The sequence below is a fragment of the Suncus etruscus genome, chromosome 1 (genome assembly GCF_024139225.1).
Source record: "Suncus etruscus isolate mSunEtr1 chromosome 1, mSunEtr1.pri.cur, whole genome shotgun sequence".
Taxonomy (NCBI): Eukaryota; Metazoa; Chordata; class Mammalia; order Eulipotyphla; family Soricidae; genus Suncus; species Suncus etruscus.
Window position 1 is genome coordinate 166,820,638 of NC_064848.1, and position 13,273 is coordinate 166,833,910.

General features: G+C 40.7%; 1 protein-coding gene across 2 annotated transcripts in view; it reads right to left on the minus strand.

The window, feature by feature from the left end:
• The window catches only part of SSH2 (slingshot protein phosphatase 2), a 312,357-nt gene that overhangs the window by 66,187 nt on the left and 232,897 nt on the right, over positions 1 to 13,273 (minus strand). The gene's annotated exons all lie outside the window — the stretch shown is intronic.

The following is a 13,273-nucleotide window of genomic DNA, read 5'->3' on the forward strand; positions in this document are numbered from 1 at the left end:
TGTCTTTCATTTTTCTTAAAACCCATAGATGAGTGAGACCATTCTGCGTTTTTCTCTCTCTCTCTGACTTATTTCACTCAGCATAATAGATTCCATGTACATCCATGTATAGGAAAATTTCATGACTTCATCTCTCCTGACAGCTGCATAATATTCCATTGTGTATATGTACCACAGTTTCTTTAGCCATTCATCTGTTGAAGGGCATCTTGGTTGTTTCCAGAGTCTTGCTATGGTAAATAGAGCTGCAATGAATATAGGTGTAAGGAAGGGGTTTTTGTATTGTATTTTTGTGTTCCTAGGGTATATTCCTAGGAGTGGTATAGCTGGATCGTATGGGAGCTCGATTTCCAGTTTTTGGAGGAATCTCCATATCGCTTTCCATAAAGGTTGAACTAGACAGCATTCCCACCAGCAGTGGATAAGAGTTCCTTTCTCTCCACATCCCCGCCAACACTGTTTATTCTCATTCTTTGTGATGTGTGCCATTCTCTGGGGTGTGAGGTGGTATCTCATCGTTGTTTTGATTTGCATCTCCCTGATGATTAGTGATGTGGAACATTTTTTCATGTGTCTTTTGGCCATGCGTATTTCTTCTTTGTCAAAGTGTCTGTTCATTTCTTCTCCCCATTTTTTGATGGGGTTAGATGTTTTTTTCTTGTAAAGTTCTGTCAGTGCCTTGTATATTTTGGAGATTAGCCCCTTATCTGATGGGTATTGGGTGAATAGTTTCTCCCACTCAGTGGGTGGCTCTTGTATCCTGGGCACTATTTCCTTTGAGGTGCAGAAGCTTCTCAGCTTAATATATTCCCATCTGTTAATCTCTGCTTTCACTTGCTTGGAGAGTGCAGTTTCCTCCTTGAAGATGCCTGTAATGTCCTGTAGTGTTTTGCCTATGTGCTGTTCTATATATCTTATGGTTTTGGGGCTGATATCGAGGTCTTTAATCCATTTGGATTTTACCTTTGTACATGATGTTAGCTGGGGGTCTAAGTTTAATTTTTTGCAAGTGGCTATCCAATTGTGCCAACACCACTTGTTGAAGAGGCTTTCCCTGCTCCATTTAGGATTTCCTGCTCCTTTATCAAAAATTAGATGGTTGTATCTCTGGGGAACATTTTCTGAGTATTCAAGCCTATTCCACTGATCTGAGGACCTATCCTTATTCCAATACCATGCTGTTTTGATAACTGTTGCTTTGTAGTACAGTTTAAAGTTGGGAAAAGTAATTCCTCCCATATTCTTTTTCCCAATGATTGCTTTAGCTATTCGAGGGTGTTTATTGTTCCAAATGAATTTCAAAAGTGTCTGATCCACTTCTTTGAAGAATGTCATGGGTATCTTTAGAGGGATGGCATTAAATCTGTATAATGCCTTGGGGAGTATTGACATTTTGATGATGTTAATCCTGCCAATCCATGAGCAGGGTATGTGTTTCCATTTCCGTGTGTCCTCTCTTATTTCTTGGAGCAGAGTTTTATAGTTTTCTTTGTATAGGTCCTTCACATATTTAGTCAAGTTGATTCCAAGATATTTGAGTTTGTGTGGTACTATTGTGAATGGGGTTGTTTTCTTAATGTCCATTTCTTCTTTATTACTGTTGGTGTATAGAAAGGCCATTGATTTTTGTGTGTTAATTTTGTAGCCTGCCACCTTGCTATATGAGTCTATTGTTTCTAGAAGCTTTTTGATAGAGTCTTTAGGGTTTTCTAAGTAGAGTATCATGTCATCTGCAAACAGTGAGAGCTTGACTTCTTCCTTTCCTATCTGGATTCCCTTGATATCCTTTTCTTGCCTAATCGCTATAGCAAGTACTTCCAGTGCTATGTTGAATAGGAGTGGTGAGAGAGGACAGCCTTGTCTTGTGCCAGAATTTAGAGGGAAGGCTTTCAGTTTTTCTCCATTGAGGATAATATTTGCCACTGGCTTGTGGTAGATGGCCTTCACTATATTGAGAAAGGTTCCCTCCATTCCCATCTTGCTGAGAGTTTTGATCAAGAATGGGTGTTGGACCTTATCAAATGCTTTCTCTGCATCTATTGATATGATCATGTGGTTTTTATTTTTCTTGTTATTGATGTTGTGTATTATGTTGATAGATTTACGGATGTTAAACCAGCCTTGCATTCCTGGGATGAAACCTACTTGATCGTAGTGGATGATCTTCTTAACGAGGCATTGAATCCTATTTGCCAGGATTTTGTTGAGGATCTTTGCATCTGCATTCATCAGTGATATTGGTCTGTAATTTTCTTTTTTGGTAGCGTCTCTGTCTGGTTTAGGTATCAAGGTGATGTTGGCTTCATAAAAGCTATTTGGAAGTGTTTCTGTTTGTTCAATTTCATGAAAGAGTCTTGCCAAGATTGGCAGTAGTTCCTCTTGGAAAGTTTGATAGAATTCATTAGTGAATCCATCTGGACCTGGGCTTTTGTTTTTCGGCAGACATTTGATTACTGTTTTAATTTCATCAATGGTGATGGGGGTGTTTAGATATGCTACATCCTCTTCCTTCAACCGTGGAAGATTATAAGAGTCCAAGAATTTATCCATTTCTTCCAGGTTCTCATTTTTAGTGGCGTAGAGTTTTTCAAAGTAGTTTCTGATTACCCTTTGAATCTCTGTCATATCAGTAGTGATCTCTCCTTTTTCATTCCTGATACGAGTTATCAAGTTTCTCTCTCTCTCTTTCTTTGTTAGGTTTGCCAGTGGTCTATCAATCTTGTTTATTTTTTCAAAGAACCAACTTCTGCTTTCGTTGATCTTTCGGATTGTTTTTTGAGTTTCCACTTCGTTGATTTCTGCTCTCAGCTTTGTTATTTCCTTCTGTCTTCCTGTTCTTGGGTCCTTTTGTTGAGCATTTTCTAGTTCTATTAGCTGTGTCATTAAGCTACTCAGGTAAGCTCCTTCTTCCTTCCTGATGTGTGCTTGCAAAGCTATAAATTTTCCTCTCAGTACTGCTTTTGCTGTGTCCCATAAGTTCTGAGAGTTTGTGTCTTTATTGTCATTTGTTTCCAGGAACCTTTTTATTTCCTCCTTGATTTCATCTCGGACCCACTGGTTATTGAGCATGAGGCTGTTTAACTTCCAGGTGTTAAAGTGTTTCTTCTGAGTCCCTTTGGAGTTCACAAATAATTTCAGAGCCTTGTGGTCAGCGAAGGTAGTCTGCAAAATTTCTATCCTCTTGATCTTATGGAGGTATGTTTTATGTGCCAGCATGTAGTCTATCCTGGAGAATGTCCCATGTACATTGGAGAAGAATGTGTATCCAGGTTTCTGGGGATGGAGTGTCCTATATATATCCACTAGGCCTCTTTCTTCCATTTCTCTCCTCAGGTCTAGTATATTCTTGTTGGGTTTCAGTCTGGTTGACCTGTCCAGTGTTGACAAAGCCGTGTTTAGGTCCCCCACAATTATTGTGTTGTTGTTGATATTATTTTTCAGATTTGTCAGCAGTTGTATTAAATATTTTGCTGGCCCCTCATTCGGTGCATATATGTTTAGGAGAGTGAATTCTTCCTGCTCTACGTACCCCTTGATTAATATAAAATGTCCGTCTTTGTCCCTTACAACCTTCCTGAGTATAAAGTTTGCATTATCTGATATTAGTATGGCCACGCCAGCTTTTTTATGGGTGTTGTTTGCTTGGATAACTTTTCTCCAGCCTTTTATTTTGAGTCTATGTTTGTTCTGACTATTCAGGTGCGTTTCTTGTAGGCAGCAGAAGGTTGGATTCAGTTTTTTGATCCATTTAGCCACTCTGTGTCTCTTAACTGGTGCATTTAGTCCATTGACGTTGAGAGAAAGAATTGTCCTGGGATTTAACGCCATCTTTATTTCAAAATTTGGTGTGTCTTTTGGGTAGTCTTGTCTTAGATTAGGTCTTTCAGTTTTTCTCTTAAGACTGGTTTTGTGTCTGTGAAGTTTCTGAGCTGTTTTTTGTCTGTGAAACCATGTATTCTTCCATCAAACCGGAAAGTGAGTTTTGCTGGGTATAGTATTCTGGGTGAAGCATTCATTTCATTCAGTCTTGTCACAATATCCCACCACTGCTTTCTGGCATTGAGCGTTTCTGGTGACAGGTCTGCTGTAAATCTCAGGGAAGCTTGCTTGAACATGATTTCCCCTTTTGATCTTGCTGTTTTCAGAATTCTGTCTCTATCTGTGGGATTTGTCATTGTGACTAGGATGTGTCTTGGGGTGGTTTTTCTGGGGTCTCTTTTGGTTGGTACTCTTCGGGCATGCAGGATTTGATCACATATATTCTTTAGCTCTGGAAGTTTCTCTTTAATGATGTTCTTGACCATTGATTCTTCCTGGAAATTTTCTTCCTGGGTCTCTGGGACTCCAATGATTCTTAAGTTGTTTCTGTTGATCTTATCATAGACTTCTATTTTCGTCTGTTCCCATTCTTTGACTAATTTTTCCATTGTCTGCTCATTTGCTTTAAGTTTTTTGTCCAATCTCTCCTGCTGTATGGAATTGTTATGTATCTCATCTTCCACAGCACCAAGTCTATTCTCAGCTTCTGATACCCTGTCCCAGAGCTTATCCATTTTGTCATTCACTTCGTTTACTGAGTTTTTCAGGCCTGTTAGTTGACATGTTATTTCAGTTTGGAGTTTTGTCATTTCTGCCTTCATATTTTCTTGGTTCTTATTAGTGTTCTGTTCAACTCGATCCATGGTTTCTTGGAGTCTGTTGAGCACCTTCCATATTGCTAGTCTAAAGTCCTTATCTGAGAGGTTGATTAGTTGTTCAGTCATTATCTGGTCCTCAGAATTGTCATCTTCATTCTCTATGTCTGATGCTGGCCTGCGCTGTTTCCCCATTGTCACATTTGTATTGTGGGTTTTTCTACGTGTTGTAGTGGTATTCATTGTCTATATGATGTAGGCAGCACACTCCTCTGGCTCCTCCCTTTCTGGATGGGCTGACTTGCCTCTAAGGGAGGGGAGTCCTCCGTGGATGAAGCCTCACACTGGGTCAAATCTTAGGCCCGAGCATGTAACAGAGAAGACAGTCCAGAGAGAAATGTTTGCTTCTGTGATATAGCGCCGTTCTTAGTGTGATTTTTCCTTCTTGTTGCAATGGAGTTCTTTCCTTAGAAAGAGTGCACGGCCGCGTAGCGAAGCGGAGCGGCTGTGCTCCTCTGAGCCTCTTTTTGCCCCACTCGCAAGAGTTTCACGCAAGAGGACAGTAGACAGACATAGACAGGTCACACTCACAGTCTTTCACAGCCGAGCCCCACTGGGCCGGTGTACTTTCGCGGATTTTCCCCGCCTGGTGTCACACACAGGGAGCCAGCTTTTGCAAAGGATAGCCGGTTTTTATGCTCTGAAGTCCCTCCCTGAAAATGGCGTCTGGGCGAGCGAGGTTTCTGGAGGCTCTTTTTGCCCCACTCGCAAGAGTTTCACGCAAGAGGACAGTAGACAGACATAGACAGGTCACACTCACATTCTTTCACAGCTGAGCCCCACTGGGCCGGTGTACTTTCGCGGATTTTCCCCGCCTGGTGTCACACACAGGGAGCCAGCTTTTGCAAAGGATAGCCGGTTTTTATGCTCTGAAGTCCCTCCCTGAAAATGGCGTCTGGGCGAGCGAGGTTTCTGGAGGCTCTTTTTGCCCCACTCGCAAGAGTTTCACGCAAGAGGACAGTAGACAGACATAGACAGGTCACACTCACAGTCTTTCACAGCTGAGCCCCACTGGGCCGGTGTACTTTCGCGGATTTTCCCCGCCTGGTGTCACACACAGGGAGCCCGCCATTTCTTATATAAACAAACAGCACAAGTGCTAAGAATACAGTGTGGGAAGAGAGATAGGGTTTTGTCCTCATGTAGTATACAGTTTAGTCTGTTGTTCTTTTCATCTGTTAACAAAAAGCCAGTAAAATGTGCACTAGAGGCCACTTCCTTTGTATAAAACAACCCATCCTATTCCTTATCTCAAAAAAGAAACAGAATTCGAATCCCATCAACTTGCTCAAGACATTCATCAGAAATTTGACAGAAGTTTTTATCTGGTGTTCTTCCAGTAGTCTTGGGATCTCCTTCTGAGCTAAGCCACTGTTTCAAAAGGAAAGAGGCACAAAGACAAAGAAGTGACACAGTCTAAACGATCAATTAGCAGTAGAGAATGGTTTCCCAGGGCTTTTTGCCTATGTTTTAGTTGCCTGAGAGGGAGGCATGAACAACAGAAGTGGCTACGTTAAAGTTTGCCTCCAAAAAGAGCTGATTCAATAATATAAGTTTCCCATTCTATTTCCAAGTACAGGTAGAGAGCTTTTTGCTGAGTTGATGCTCTATGAAGTATTTCAAATTAAATCCACATACAAGAAGCTAAGAGATGTTAATAATGATTGGTTAATTACTGCTGGAGGTGACATACCCAGCAAAGCTCAAGGACCATCAGCACTACACCCAGGGGGGCTGTTTTTAGAAGGGTGGTCGAGAGGCCTTAAATACTAGGGGTTGAACACAGAGTCTCAAACATGAATGGCATGTATCCTACCACTTGAACTACATCTCTGGTCCAGACACTAAGATTTATTTAAATTTTATTTTAATATCTTTATTTAAACACCGTGATTACAAATATGATTGTAGTTTCATTCATGTAAAGAACACTCCCCTTCACCAGTGCAATATTTCCATCACCAATGTCCCAAATCTCCCTCCTCCACACCCCACCCACACCTGTACTCTAGATGGGTTTTCTACTTCCCTCATTCATTCACATTTTAGGATAGTTCTCAATGTAGTTATTTCTCTAACAGCACTCACTCATCACTCTTTGTGGTGAGCTTCACAGACACTAATATTTAAATGGAATGGTTTATCCTCAGTGATTTGGGACCAAGAGAAATTTATATACACAGACCTACAGGTTCATAGAGATCATGAGGGCTGGGGACAGCACTGTCTGATTCTAGAAACACCCAATAAAATCCTCACCTAACCAGAGACACAGAATAGAAAAACTAGAATCTATTATAAACACAATCTCAGATATTATTACAAAATGAAGGTTTGCCTTAGCTAGTTCTGAGTTAACTGTTCAGTTTCCTGAATATGTGAGAGGCTCTTTTATTCTCTGAGAATTTTTTTTTTTTTTTTTTTTGGTTTTTGGGCCACACCCAGTGATGCTCAGGGGTTACTCCTGGCTGTCTGCTCAGAAATAGCTCCTGGCAGGCACGGGGGACCATATGGGACACCGGGATTCGAACCAACCACCTTTGGTCCTGGATCGGCTGCTTGCAAGGCAAACACCGCTGTGCTATCTCTCCGGGCCCTCTCTGAGAATTTCTTGCAAGGCCCAAGTACAAGAAGCACGGGAACAACTAAACTGTTTCTGACTATTTTTATCTATAACTTCTACACCAGCCAGTGGCAAATGATTGACTAAGCTGTAGCTGATAAAAAGAATACAAACAGGGCTGGTGTGACAGTACAGTGAGTAGAGAGCTTGCCTTACACACAAGTGACCCGGGTTTGATAACTGGCACCACACAATGGTCCCCCCCCCCCCCAAGCTCTGACAGGAGTGATTGCTGAGGGCAAAGACAGGAGTAAGTCCTGAGTGTCACTGGATGTGGCCCCTAAACAGAAAAACAACAAAAAGAAAATAACAGGGGCTGGGAATAAAAAGAAAAAAAGAAAATAACAAGAATAAAGAAATAATAATAAAAAAAACAACCCGGAGTCGTCCCACCCACAGACAGTGGAACTAGCTGATTTCTGTTGGGTGTCAGGAGCACAGCAGACATCTTGGATCTTTTCTGCTTTCCTGTGGCCCGAGAATTTGATCTCTTCAGCATTTGTCCCTGAGGGCTAGCCTTCTTCAGAGGTGAGTCGTCTTTCTCACAGACAGAAGAACTATCTGATTTCTGCTGGGTGTAAGCTAGTAGATGAAAACCACCATAATGCATAGAAAAAAAATCCACAAGTGTGACAATGGGGAAACAAAACAGGCCAACGCCAGGCATAGAGAATGAAGGTGGCAACTCAGATGACCCGAAAAGCCTCTCAGCTATGGAGTTTAGAGAAGAAATATGGAGGATGTTCACAGAACTCAAAGAAAGCATAAATTGAGTTGAATGGAACACCAATAAGAATCAAGAGGATATGAAGATAGAAATCAGAAAACTCCAAACTAAAATAACAGGTCTGAAAAACTCAGTAGACGAATTGAAAACCTCAATGAAAAGCCTCTTCAACAGGTTAACAGCAGCTGAAGATAGAATCAGTGAGCTGGAAGGTGAGATTCCTAACAACTCCATACAGCAAAAGTGTGGAAAAAAGCCTTAAAGCAGACAATGGAAAAATTACTCAAAGAATGTGAACAGATGAAAATAGAAGTTTTTGATAAGATCAACAGAAACAGCATAAGAATCATAGGAGTTCTGGAGACACAAGAAAAGCCCAGGAAGAACCAACAGTCAAAGACATCATTACAGAGAAACTACCAGAGCTAAAGACTACATGCAACCACATTCTGCACGCCTGAAGAGTACCAGCTAAAAGAGACCCAAGGAAAAGCACCCCAAGACACATCCTAGTCACAATGACGAATCCCACAGATAGGGATAGAATACTGAAAACAGCTAGATCAAAAAGGGAAGTTACATTCAAAGGAGCATCCTTAAAATTTAAGCAGATCTGCCATAAGAAATCCTCAAGGCCAGAAGTCAGTGGTGGGATATAGTGACAAAACTCAGTGAAATAAATGCTTTGCTTACAGTACTGCACCCAGCAAGACTTACTTTCAGGTTTGAAGGAAGTATACATAGCTTGACAGATAAACAAAAGCTCAGAAACTTTCCAGACTCAAAACCAGCCTCAGAAAAACTGAAAGGTCTACTTTAAGACAAGACTGACCAATAGATACACCAAACTTCTACACAAAGATGGCACTAAATTCCATGACAACTATCTCTCTCAATGTCAATGGACTAAATGCACCAGTTAAGAGACACAGAGTGGCTACATGGATAAAAAAGAGGAATCCAACCTTCTGCTGCCTACAAGAAACACACCTGAATAGTCAGAACAATCATAGACTCAAAAATCAAAGGCTGGAGAAAAATCATCCAAGCAAACAATACCCTTAAAAAAGCTGGGGTGGCCATACTAATATCAGATGATACAAACTTTAGACAGAAAAGTTTTAAGGGACAAAGATGAACATTTTGTACTAATCAAGGGATATATACAACAGGAATAAATCATACTCCTAAACATATACACACCCATGAGGTACCAGCAAAGTATTTAATACAATTATTTACAAATCTGAAAAAAGGTATCAATAGCAACATAATAATTGTGGGAGACCTCAACACTGCCCTGTCACCCCTTGATAGGTCAACCAGACTGAAACCCAACAAAATATACTAGCTCTGTAAAGAAAAATGGAAGAAAGTAGACTAGTAGATATATACAGGGTACTCCATCCCCAGAATACACATTCTGGATACACATTCTTCTCCAATGCACATGGGTCATTCACCAGGACAGACACATGTTGGCCCATAAAACATATCTCCATAAAATCAAGAGGATAGAAATTGTGCAGACTACCTTCGCTGATCACAAGGCACTGAAATTAGATGTGAGCTACAAAGGGACACAGAAGAAAAATTTTAACAACTGGAAATTAAACAGCTTACTATTGAACAACCAGTGGGTGAGAGATTAACTCAAAGAGGAAATCAAAACATTCTTGGAAACAAATGACAATAAAGATACAAATTATTAGAATTTATGGGACACAGCAAAGACTTTACTGAGAGGAAAATTCATACCTTTGCAAGCACACAAATCAGGAAGGGGCCTACGTGAATAGCTTATAAGATTTGAAAATGATCAACAAATGGAACCAAAAATAGGTAGGCAGAAGGAAATAAGAAAGCTTAGAGCAGAAATCAATGACGTGAAATTCAAAAAACAATCCAAAAGATCAATGAAAGCAAAAGTTGGTTCTTTGAAAAAATAAACAAGATTGATAAACAACTGGCAAAACTCACAAAGAAAGCAAGAGAGAGAAATTTGATAAACTAGATTGGAAATGAAAAGGGAGATCACTACAGATATTGCAGGGATTCAAAGAATAATCAGAGACTACTTTGAGAAACTCTATGCCATGGAACTTGAGAACCTAGAAGAAATGGATAAATTCTTGGACTTTTATAACCTTCCAAGGTTGAATAAGGATGAGGTAGCATATCTAAATAGCCCCATCACTATTGAGGAAATTAAAATGGTAATCAAAAATCTCCACATCACTAATCATCGGGAGATGCAAATCAAAACTACAATGAGATACCGTCTCACACCACAGAGACTGGCACACATCACAAAGACCAAGAACTATCAGTGCTGGCGGGGATGTGGAGAGAAAAGAACACTTATTCACTGTTATGGGAATGCCATCTAGTCCAGTCTTTATGGAAAACAATATGGAGATTCCTCAAAAAAACTGGAAATCGAGCTCCCATATGATCCAGTTATACCACACAACTCCTAGGGATATACCCTAGGAACACAAAAATACAATTCAAAAATCCTTTGCTCAGACCTATATTCATTGCAGTGCTATTTACAATAGCCAGACTCTGGAAACAAGATGCCCTTCAACAGATGAATGGCTAAAAAACTGTGCTACATATATACAATGGGATATTATGCAGCTGTCAGGAGAGATAAAGTCATGAGTTTTTTCTAGACACAAGGGGCCAGAGCCATAGCATGAGCTGTAAAGCATCTGCCTTGCGTTTGCTAGCTTAGGACAGACCGGGATGTCCCATATGGTCCCCCAAGCCAGGAGTGATTTCTGAATGTACAGCCAGGAGTAGACCCCGAGTGTCACTGAATGTGGCTAAAAAACAAACAAAAAAAAATTTTTTTTTCCCTATACATGGATGTACATGGAACCTATTATGCTGAATGAAATAAGTCAGAGGGAGAGAGATAGAAACAGAATAGTATTACTCATCTATGGGTTTTAAGATAAATAAAAGACATTTTTGTAATAATTCTCAGAGACAATAGAGAAGAGGGCTGGAAGTTCCAGCTCATGATATGAAGCTCACCATAAAGAGTGGTGAGTGCAGTTAGAGAACTGACAACTATCATAACAATGTGAATGAAAGAGGGAAGTAGAAAGCCTGTCTCAAATACAGGCAGGGGAGTGGGAAGGAGGGAGATTTAGGGTATTGGTGATGGGTGCACTGGTGAAGGTGGGTGGTTCTTTATATGACTGAAACCCAACTACAACCATATTTGTAATCAAGGTGTTTAAATAAAGATACACACATATTTAAAGAAAAAAAAACAACTAAATGCAAATGGTGTGGTCAAGTTAGCAGGTGGACAGCAAACATTTCTTTGAGTTATTCAGTGCAAACATTTTTTTTTTGGAACATATGAGGTGCTGGCTGGAACAATAGAACAGAGGGTAGGGGATTTGTCTTGCACGAAGCTGATTCCCACACATCCCATATGGTCCCCTAAGCCTGCCAGAAGTGATTTCTAAGAGCACATTGGCTGTGGCCCAAATACCAAACCCAAACCCAAATCAAAGAAAACAAACAAGGTCTGAGAAAAGTGAGGTGCTTAATCATAATATCAAGAACATTTCAAATGTATGGCCCTCCTTTGCTTTATTTAACCTATTTTATTGTTGTTTTCTTTTTGGGTCATGCCTGGTGGGGCTCAGGGGACCAGAAGGGATGGTGGGGATAGAACCCAGGTTGGTCTTGTACAAGGCAAATGCCCTACCCGCTGTGCAATCGCTCTGGCCCCACTTTATTTAATCTTAACAGAACATTCAAATCTAATGGGAAAGGCCCAGTTATTTAATATTGATTTGGGATTCAATACTTAATATAATAGGTCAAATACATAGAGGTCTTGGGATTTGATCAGAAAAGCCTAGATACTATCTATAGTAATACCTAAAGTCTTACTAGAAATTTTAAAGTGGGTCCTTAATCAGGGCCTCATGATGTAGGGATGGAGAGATAGTAAATACAGTGGGTAAGGTACTTGCCTTGCATGTGGCTGACCCAGGTTTGATCCTTTGCATATGGTTCCCCAAACCCATCAGGAATGGTTCCTGGGTGTAGAGCAGGAGTAACCCCTGAGCACTGCCACGTGTAGCCCCCAAACCAAAAAAGTAGTCATAATGCTAATCCAGTATCTACATCTACATTCTACTGAGAAGAGCGGGATTTTTTTGGGGGGGGAAGAAGGGGCTCCCATGAAGAGCTCAGGAAATATGGGGACTACTTTTGGCAGTCCCTGGGGAACCAACCAGGCCAGATAGTTTAAATTAGAGCCTGATGAAGCTGTGGTGCTGGAGTTGAAACTGAGGTTAGGTGTATTCAAGTGGTCACAGGATGAAAAAATTTTTTTTATTTATTAAGGCTACCATGTAAGTCATAGTTGAGTTTCAGTCATACAATGTTCCAGCACCAATTCCAACATCAGAGTCAACATCCCTCTCCTGTGCCTCCTGGATAGGCACATTTTAAAGTTTGGTTGTTGTAGTTCCAATCTCATGCTTTCAATATTGATAGTTCTGTCGTTTGGATGTATAAACATACTATCTCTCTACACCATTGATGTACCTGAAGCCTTGACTCCTGGTCCCCATTACTTCTACTTCTTTTTTTTTTTTCGTTTGTTTTTTTGGGCCACATCCGGTGATGCTCAGGAGTTATTCCTGGCTTAGCGTTCAGAAATCGCTCCAGACAGGATTGGGGAACTATATAGGATTTGGAGAATCGAATCCCGGTCTGTCTTGGGTCAGCTGCCTGCAAGGCAAATGCCCTCCCACTGTGCTATCGCTCTGACCCTCATTACTTTTTTACTTATTTTGCTTACTCAGTGGTGCTCAGGGGTTACTCCTGGCTCTGCACTTGGGAATTCTCTTGGCTGGCTCAGGGAACCATATGGCTGGACTGTGGGCACCTTGGCACCTCATTACCATTACCTCTTGACTACTTCTTCGTATTGTCTCCTTGATTAAGATAAAATTAAAAAACGACCCCCAAAATTTGTTTCAACCATACTCAGTAGTACTCATGGCTTACTCCTGGCTATGCTCAGGGATCACTCCTGGTAGGTTTGGGGATCCATAAGGAGTATGAGGTATTGAACTGAACTGCCTACAAGCAAAGATCCTACTTGCTGTACTATTCTCTACAGCTCCAAGGGTAAAAAACAAAAAAAAATTTTTTTAAGAAAAGATCTCTAATGGCAAGGAAAAAAAT